Source organism: Nematolebias whitei, chromosome 10, assembly GCF_014905685.2.
Source record: "Nematolebias whitei isolate Nwh7 chromosome 10, NemWhi1, whole genome shotgun sequence".
NCBI classification, from domain to species: domain Eukaryota; kingdom Metazoa; phylum Chordata; class Actinopteri; order Cyprinodontiformes; family Rivulidae; genus Nematolebias; species Nematolebias whitei.
The window spans coordinates 45,319,993-45,330,733 of NC_056507.1; positions in this window are offsets into that span (position 1 = coordinate 45,319,993).

The window sequence follows — 10,741 nt, forward strand, 5'->3', positions numbered from 1 at the left end:
CCCCAAAAAAAAAAAAAAATTTAAAACATAAAAGGATCTGTGGTGGAAGTGGTCTCCAGCTACAAGTACTTGGGTGTGCACCTGGACACAACACCACTACCAGCCTGATAAGAAAGCTCATCAGAAACTCTACTTCCTCAGGTGGCTGAGGCGAGCTGGACAGGGAAGCTCAGTCCTCACCTCCTTCTACAGGTGTGCAGTGGAGAGCATCCTGTGCTCCATCATCAATGTGTGGCATGGAGGCTGCACAGCTGCAGAAAGAAAAGCTTTGCTGAGTGGTGAATATGGTTGGGCATCGAGAATCGATTGGAACTGGGACTAACATTCCGATTTTCCCAGAATCGTTCAAATTATTTATTTTCGATGCCTAGTTCGCCGACCGGGAGTAGAAGCTGCCCGCCAAACATCAACAAAGAAGAAGCCGCCCGCCAAAAACCATTGAAGAAGAATCCATTTGAAGTGTTCGCATACATGGAAAGTGAGAGGCCGCGATTAAAAGTGTGGCTTTACTTTAATAAAATGACCATTCGTCTCAGTGCAGCACTTGCAATAATTTTATATAAGTAAAGGAGGGTGCACGACTAACGCTTCTGGGTTTATGGTGTAGAAATGTGTCCCGTCTATGACACGCTACGCCAGACTATTTTCACTGCCTCCTCCTCTGGCTCAGACCCTCAGAATCACGTAAGTAAAACTATAAACTACGTCTCATATCAACATTAAGACATCTAACAAGTTATACTCGACTTAAAGTTGTAGGTCAACTCAAATGCAAACACCGTGCTAACGTTAGCTCATGTATTTTTTCATAGACAAATGACCTGAAATGGCTAATAATGTTAGTCAGGCTCCTCGATGTGCTCCTCCGTTCATCATAGTGTCCAAGGGAAATACGTTGCCACAGAACGGTTACAGCATATATTGTGAAAAGGTTGCTTCCCTTATCAGATGTGGAATCACCAACATTTAGGTTAGTTAGGCAATAACAATAGAGCTAAGCTAATTAATTGTCCATCCTAAGCTAACGTTACAGTAACAGTGACATTACATGTTTGTTTATATGTTTGCAGGGACATGGTGAAAACCATCAACCCAAGTACACACCACCTACCATAGACCACTTGTCAAATACGATAATTCCATCTTGTTATAAGGTGGAGATGTCCACTGTAACTACAGCTGATCTGTGCTTTCAAAAGAAGATGGATGACGGTGTCTGGGAGCAGATCCAGAGAAAGCTGACTGAGTAGGTGAAATGTCATTTATGTACAACTGTCCTTTTCTGCTTTAAAATCTGAAATCTAAATACTAGTAATGTTCTTTGTGGTCAACAGAGGAAGACTGTGGAGATGATGGGGTCACCATGCAGTCTGAGGAAAGGCCTGAGAGTGAGGAGGAGGATGAGGAGGAGAGTGTAAGAGTAAGATAGCTGAAATTATATACATTCTCAATCTTAATAATGATCATGACTTTAACAATCCCTTTTTAGTGATAATACTGATGAACCTGTTGTTTGTTTAGGAACCATCTCTCTGCAATCTGTCCAGAAAGTCTCCACTGGATGAGCTTTTTGCTGAGGAAGAGACAGTCACAGCTCCATGTCCATGAAGAAACAAGTGGAGAGAGGGCTGCAGATGTACCAGGACATTCCACCAGATGTTCTGTCTGAGGAACCTGCTGCTGGTGGTGGAACCAACACAAGACTTATCCTTTGCTGTCAGATCTTGCTTTCTCATATTTATGTGTTCAAGCTTCTTCTACACCCAGCAAACGTGTTCTCCACTGCAGGAGACACTGTCTGTCCAGAACGCTCGCACATACTGCCTGAGAAGCAGATATGATCATTTTCCTCAACAAGAACTGTTTCTGATTTTATCCTGTACCTGCTGCTAATCTGGACTGGGTTGTACAAGTTGTTGTTTTTTGTTTGATATTCTGCAGCAGGTTAGCCCATCAGTGGGAGCTCAGTAACATGGCTGCAGCATCACACACTGGACATGTGGAAATGTGTTTCCATGAGTCCAAAAAAGTTCAATCTGGTCCTCTGGATATTCAAAAAACAAGAAAACAAAAAAACAAAACAAAGCAAAAAAAAAAATAATAAAAAAAATGTAGAAACGTTTCGTCTCTCATCCGAGAGACTTCCTCAGTCTGAGGTGCTGTATTCAGCTCAGTCTCTTAAATAGCACCTTCTCGGAGTGGATCAACCAGTTTTGCTGCTGACAACCAAAACCAGCTGCTCACATGATCAAGAAGGACCATCAGCCTAACAATGGATTGTAGTGATGTCGGGTCAGCTTTGCTGTGGACACACTACTAATTAATTATTCTTAAAGCTAGTTCACGCACAAAGAATATTAATTGTTTAATTAACAACAAATTAGGGCAGCACGGTGGCGCAACTGGTAGAGCTGCTGCCTCTCAGTGAGCAGGTCCTTGGTTCAAACCCCGGTCCGGGGCCTTTCTGGGTGGAGTTTGCATGTTCTCTCTGTGCATGTGTGGGTTTTCTCTGAGTACGCCGGTTTCCTCCCACAGACCAAAAACATGCATGTTAGGCTGATTGGTAACTCTAAATTGTCCCTAGGTGTGAGTGAGAAAGTGAATGGTTGTTTGTCTCGTTTGTCTCTATGTGTCCCTGTGATGGACTTGCGACCTGTCCAGGGTGTACCCCGCCCTTCGCACAGTGATTGCTGGACATGGGCACCAGCGACCCCCATGACCCAAAATGGAATAAACGGGTAAAGATAATGGATGGATGGGACAACAAATTATTTCTTTTTCGAGTTAAATTTCTTCCATGTGACCAAGATAACTTGAGAGTGGAGTTTTAAATAGTGACATGAGACGCCATTTATCTTTGACCCATCAGAATAAATGCGGCCATTTATTTAACAGAATCAAAAGTTAACATAAAAACATGTACACATTGATTTGCTGATCTGTTTCTGATTAATAAACTTAGCAAGTTCAAATAACAAGACAACAGAATGTTACTGATGGAGAATGATTCATCTCTGAAGGCACCTAGCTTGATTTACTGGCGAATAAAAGTTTAAAGAGAAGGAGTCAAGTTTAAAGATTTAAAGAGGAGGTTTAGATGGATGAAGGAAGATGTGTTGACCAGAAATGGCACCCTTCTTTCGACACCAACTCAGCCCTCGGTACATTCAGCGTGTGACGACTTGTTACCTTTGCAGAAGATAAATCAGCTCCGGTACAGAGGTCCATCTCACGCTCCTTTTTCAGCGTCTACGATCAGAGTGGCTGGGGATCATCAGAAGTCGTGACGAAGTACTCCGTTCAACAGAATAAGCTTCCTTAGAAGGAATCTTCATTAGAAGTTGTAGGGCGTTATGCCCGAGTGAGTTCACAGCGAGGCAGCTGTGACTCTGCTGGAATGGATGGACCCTTGGCACATGGTCCCATCCGTCAGCTCGCCGTACGACTGACTCTTCCAGCAAGACTCCTAAGACTTAAAGTTCCAGGAAGACTCCAGTAAGACTGAGTCTTCCAGTAAGGCTGAAAGTTCCAGGAAGACTGAATAGTTCCAAGAACTGTTAACTTTTAAAGGGTATCCACTTCCTGTCACTTGGTACTTCCTGATTGGTTAGCACAACCAGCAGGGGTGATGTTTTAGTGATGTCAAAGGGTTATTAGAAGTCAACAGACAGCAGAAATGTTTTTAAGAACGGTTAGTACAGACAGGAAAATATTTTGAAGAAATGACAGACTTTGCAGGTGCCAGTTTCTTATTTACTGTCTGAGAGTTTTAAAAACAAGGAACTTCGTTCTCATAACTTGTTCTGCCTTTTAACCGACATCAAATACACTCCTAATTCAGACAGAAGATTAAGATGCACACTTACTTCGTAAATAAACATTTAACTTGCATGATCTAAGTCTAATGAGGTTTAAAAATCATTAATACTTTTTTTTTTTTTTGAGCTCAGTTTAAGTGTAGAAACATTGTGAAGTGTTTCAATGAACTTATCGTCATCGCTCAATTTTATTTTATTTATTTTTTTTTTTTAAGAGAGAAGAAAGAAGAATAATTAAATAATAAAAGAGAAATAGATAAGACAAGAGACCACCACGACAAAACAACATGCACAGCACAATGCCACCCACAATATCACCATGAAACATTCGACATTGCACAAGGAATCATCTAGCTTCCACCACTACCCAACCTAGCGTGCATCTGTCACAGCACCTGAATCCAAAAAAAAAAAAAAAAAATCATTAATACTGTTTCACAGTTGATTTAAATGAGTGGTTTACTTCAACATAAGAAATGGTATGAACTAAACACACTTTTGATTATCAAGATATTGTAAAATAGTAATGATAATATAAAAAAAAGAAGAGTGTTCTTTCAATTGATTAATTCAGGATACAATTAAATAGTCTCTTGATGAGATAATTTGTATTTCTGGATTCAAAATAATGAAACAACAGTTCCTGTCCCCTGAAGTTCTTCAGAGACAGATTGATGTCGGAGGTCTAGTTCACTAGAGGATCATTAGCACACTGATGGCTGTTTACTATTCACAGGGGGTTGAGTGATACTAGCAATAACAGCATTGTAAGAGGGGGACAGTTGAACCCGGAGGCCTCCACCTCTGTTTAAAGATGGACGATTTCTTTTCACAAAGATGGCCTCCTTTACTCCTCTCTCATACCATCATTCCTCTCTGTCTAGGATGTGAACATTGTCATCCCTGAAAGAGTGACCGCTGGCCTGGAGATGAGTGTAGACTGCAGAATCCTGGCCTGATGATGTTGTAGTGAACCTAACCTGATGTCAAACTAAGCCTAAGGTCAAAACCCTTGACCTTAAGAACCTTGTGGGACAGGAACTGTCATTTCATTGATTTGAATCCAGAAATACAGGTTCACCCATCCTGAGACTTTCTTTCTTGAAAATTCAAGTGGAAGAACACTCTCTTTTTATTATCATTACTATTTTACAAATGTTGATAATCAAAGTGTCTTAGTTCAAACCATTTTAGATGTTGCAGTGAACTAATCGATTTTATTAACTGAAACAGTGTAATGATTTTTAATTCTCATGCAAAGTTAGAATTCATGTTAAAGCTGTTACAGAGTAATTATGCATTTTCTGATTTCTGTCTTTGAATGAGCAAGTGTGCGTTTTTCAGGGTCAGGAGTCGAAGCAGACATGTGTTGGAACAACTGTCTTGTTTACATCCTCTCAGACGTAAACAGAAGGAGTTGGCACCTGTTTCTAAAACTCGCCAAAACAAAACTCTCTATGTCTCTGAGAACATTTCTGATCTGTTCCATAACAATTCTTGCTGTCTTCTAACCTCTTACGTCACAAAACACACCCCGTCTGGTCGGTTCTGACCAATGGGAAGACTCCCAAATGAACCGGGAAAAGAGCTCTTTAAAATGTCGGTACTTCCTGGTCTACACAGTTCTGTGAGAGTTGAAGCCAGTTCAGTTCTGCGCGGAGAAGCCCAGTTCTGTGGAGTTCTGTTGGTTGGAGAAGTTCGGCGGCGCGGACAGTTCTGATATGTCCTAGTGCTGTGCAGTTGCTGTGGGAGCCGGGAAGACCCTGACATGACCACAGAGCTCTTCCGAGTTTCATGGGATTATAACATTTTCCACTGAGGTGAGCTTGTGTCGGACAGAGCCTCGCCACTACTGTCGGACGATTCACAGCATCCTACTGAGACGCTGAAAGGGTGCGTTAAACGGAATCTCGCCTGAGACATCTCCAGGTAAAAGAGTCGATTTCACCACCTAAGTGTACTGTAAGGAAGAAGCTGAAGAAAGCCCGGAGTGTGCCGTTCTGTTCAACACTCTCCCTCAAACACCATCCTTTACTCCCTTTAACTTCCTTCCCATCCTTAAACTCCTCTCTCAAGTAGATATCCTTCCAGATATTTAGAAATGTCTGTGTAAAGTGCTCATCCACCGCTGTGTGGATTAAGATCATAATTGTACAGTTTTCATAAATGTCTGTGGTGAAGCAACGGAAAAATCATGGCCGTATGATTTTTCCTGATTGATTGCTTTTGTTGTTATTTTCATAATTAGCCAAATTACTGTAAATGTTTGATGTTAAACTTTGATTCTGTAAATAAATGACCGCATTCATTTTGATGGGTCAAAGATAAATGACGTCTCACGTTTGCATTTCCTTAAATTCAATGCACGTTTTATTCAGTCCAGAAAAATGAGGAATCCGTGTAAATGTATGAATATATCTCAGCATATATGTCATACTACATATTGGATTTCTACATTTTGGTGGCCCGTCACGTGCTCATAAATGGACTGCGTATTCGTGTAAAGATTGATTTTACGTGTTGGCATGAAGAAAAATAACAGTTGTCAGCTGTGTTGAACGCAGCGTGCTGGAGCGGCGTGCTTGGATTCTGCATGTTTACACTGGAATGTTATGAAAGCTGAAATAGTGTCATTGAGTCTTTATGAAAGCTGAAATTGTACGCCTGTTATGGTAACTAAAAGCTGGTTTTGAGCTGTAGAAACGCTTTATTCTGTTTAAAGACGGTCCAGACGCGGTTCTGGTCCGGCTCGGTTCTGAAAAGGTTCGGACGAGTTGTTTAAATAGCTAGAAAGACGTTTTTGAGACCGGAGTAGCAGACTCCGTGCAACTCAGAATTGATTCGTTACAGTTTTTAACAGGAAAAGTGCATTTTGACAGTTTAAAAGACAGAAAATTGACGAACTTATTTCAGGCTAATCTAACATGCTAGTTGGAAAAACGCTTCGTGGTTGGTTGAATTTGCTGCTGTGGAGCGCTCTGATTCGCTGAGAAGTTGAATGACGTGCCTACGTCATTTCCTCTCACCCCCGTGCCGCTCTGTCATTGGTGATTTCAGTCACGTGACCCGGAAATGAAAACTCGTTTTCATAGAGAAATTAAATCTGCTTTTTAAAGCTGAAAAGCGCTTTAAAGTGTATTTTGATACGCTGGTTAAGTTCTTCGAAGCATACTCGCTGAAATTTTGCCACGTTAGAGTTTAAAATCCGTCATTAAATGATGTTTTTGAACAACGCTAGCGATGCTAATTTTAAGCTAACAGCTAACGACCGGATGAGTGACGTGTCATGTCACTTCCTCCATGTCGGAAATGAGCTCGATTGCAACCGGAGCCTTCACCGTGCTTAAAATCACTAAATAAAGCTGCCATATGTCCCAGAAAACTCATGTTCATGCTAAGAAGTCGTGCTTGTTGAAAGAACGCCACTTTGACGCTTCAAATCCGTTCAGAAATGTTGATTTTAACTGAGTTTAGCCGAAGCTAACTTTAAGCTAAGCGGCTAACAACAGGATGTCAACCGAACGTCACAAGAAGTCGTCATAGACTCCTGCTGGTAGAAAGCTAAACACTGCCCCCTCCTGGGAAACTTGAGATCACAGTTTCACTTCAGTTTGAGGTATTTTAGTGAAATTAAACGTTTTTTTTTTTTCTGTAAGGCATTTTTGAGTTAATAAACGTTCCTCAAAGCTGAATAATCACTGTTATCTTGCATTTAAAAAGTAAAAAAGGTATTTATGCAAAAGAGGCATTTACCAGGACATTTTCATTCACTGAATTCCTCAAACAAGGAGGTACAAAATGAAAAATTAGAAACTTTTTAAAAGATACGGTTCAAATATTCACAGAGTTGAAAAGTTTACTCATTTTGCTTGAAAGATAATACACGTTTAATTGCAAAATCACTAAATAAGAGTAAACTTATCAGGAAAAAGAAACTTTCCTGTTTAAGTTACCACCTAAAAATAAATCTTCCTATTTAATTTTAAATAGAGGATGAGACAGGAGAACAGGAATAACAGTTTTTCTGAAGAAAGACTAATTAATCCTGACACATCATCAACTTTTCTTTTTCTTTTCACCACTTGGTTCTATGAGTAACTGTTAAAATAGCAAATTTCTGGAACAGAACGGTTTAAAAGGTGTCTTTAAACTGATTTGCTGTGAGACTTTTTAGAAAAATTGCAGGTTTATTAAAAATTCAGTGCTTTAGAGTAAAATACACTAAAAAGAGCTTGGTAATCTAGTATCTGTTAAGAAATAAGCACATAAAAAGTAACACTGCCAGAGAGCATTTACTTAAATATTCATGAATTGGGGTAAAACCTACAGAAAGGTACCCACATTTGAATAAGTTGACTTATAACAGTACTTCTTTGTAAACCCAAAGCTAAAATAGTGTGAAAACTCAATGACAACTTGAATACAAATATTTACCTGTAAAATATCTGAAGCTTGCAACTGTTTTAAACAGATAAAGTGCTACACAGTGAATGAACATGACAGGTGTGTTAGAAAAAGACTTTGGTCCTTATGGGATAAGGGACTGTTTAGAGAATGCGTTAGCGCTTCTGACAGATTCCTTACATCCATATGATAAACAGGCAGAGAGCATGAACCCAAAAGAGTTATTGGACAATCTGAAGGAGGTTGCAGAAAGTGTGACCTCTACGGAAATTACAAAGTCAAGTTATGATCAGCTGGCTAAAATCGCAATTTTGCTGAAAGAATCATTCTATACGGTTGTTGAGAAAGCTGATTACCTTGCAATAAGGTTAGACAGTGAAAAAGAGGTGTTCAGAAAATTGAAGAACACTTCCTTCAATTTAAAAGTGAACACGAAGTCCTCACAAAAAAACATTCTGAACAGACGTTTCAATCACAGCAAAATGCAAATGCAGAAATTGATTCGCTGAATAGCAAAATAGATGTGCTTAACAAAGATCTGTACAGACTCGAAGTGCATAAACAGATATTACTGGAAAAAGTTGTGCGTTCACGACGTGAATGTCGGTCATCGCAGGAACGCCTGAAGGCTTGTGAAGAGGAACTGGCCGCAGCAACAAACAAGATTTCTGACGTGGGGCGAGTTTGTCTGGAACTCAGAGAAGACCGTGGACAGAGTTCAGGTCACCCACAAACACCTCAGAAAGACGTTGTTGCACATCCTGCTCTTAATCCACCCCCATCTCGGGCGGTAGGGACAGACCTGCACCGATATGCACCTCTTCCTCCTGACACCATGCAGTCACCCCCACCCCCATCTCGGGTGGTAGGGACAGACCTGCACCGATATGTACCTCTTCCTCCTGACACCATGCAGTCACCCCCACCCCCATCTCGGGTGGTGGGGATAGACCTGCACCGATATGCACCTGTCCCTCCTGACACCATGCAGTCACCCCCACCCCCATCTCGGGCGGTGGGGATAGACCTGCACCGATATGCACCTCTTCTTCCAAACGCCATGCCGTCACGCCCACCCCCATCTCGGGTGGTAGGGATAGGCCTTGACCAATCTGCGCCTCATACCACACAAGTGAGACCGTTGATACTGCCTCCTTCAATGGATGATTTGCAGAAAATCTCAAAATATGTACAACGCTTTGTACCTGGACCGATGGGCTTATCTGGAACAAAAGCGTACCTCAAAGATCTGGAGTTCAGATTGAGATCTTATCCTAATGCTACGGTAGAGGATAAGATCAGTCTGATACGGCTCACTTCGGACAGAGAGGTGTTCACCTTCATCGAGCGTCTACCTGATGCAACGAGGTGGGATTACAACCTTCTGTGTGAAGCTTTGATCAGAGAGTACGACCCCTGCACGGGACCTGCTGGTTTCCCAGCCGCTGACAAGGTCAAGCAGGAAAAAACTGAACATCCAAAAGTTTATTACAAAAGAATCTTCCAAGCTTATTTTGGTAACAGAAATGAAACCGGAATGGAAGAAGATGAAGGTTTTAAGTTTGTTTTCAGCAAAAATCTCCACACTGATTTTAGACAATCAGTACAAATGATGGCAAATTTCAGAGAAAAATCCATCAGTAAGATTAAGAAGTGTGCTGTGAATGTGTTTGAGGCACGTTCTCATGCTAAGACGCCCATAGAGGTGTTTCCTGGTATAAAGGTTAAACCCCACTCCCTAGAAATGGAAGGAAGGCGCGCCGCGCCACCTCCTCCTAAAACAGGCGAGAAAAGGCAGTATTTTCAAACTAACGAACCACGTAATGAAGGTGCACGCTGGGACAAAAATGCTCCTCTTTCAGAGGATGAGCGTGATGATCGTAAATGGGACATGCGTGGGACGCAAAGAAATGGGATCCAAGAGGACCCATATTATCAGGGGAAGTCCGAAGAGGAACCCCCAAAAGACGTACCTAACCCTCCCCCACCTCGGACGAACCGAACCGAGGCGAAAAAATCACAAAGGTTCCAGAAAAAAGGCCCTACACCTCTGAGCTCGGAAGAGACAGAGGAAATACAAAGGTTTTTAGACACTTTGATACACGCTGAAATGGGAACCCGACCAGGAGCACTGTGTAGTGATGCGATCGCTACTAACTCTGACGGCGCGAATGACAACATTACAGATGTCGGTGAAACACACCAAGACATTGCTGTTGCTGCCTCCAACAACCCCTCATAGGACGAAGGGGGGGTAAACTCACACACAAACGATGACGAGTCATCGCAAACTGAAAACTTAGAACCTGATTTTCATGATTTTGAACTAGGCATTCCAGTTCTGGGAGGACTCCCAGATAACCTGGTACCGAGTAAAGAAGCTGGGCCAGTATGTTTCACGAAACCATCACAGGCCATCGCTCTTTTCTCAACCAATGACGTCGACCAAGGACCACAAACCTATGGTGTCTTACCCATAGACAGGTCCGACGACTCAGAAAAGGATTCGTTGGAGCTCC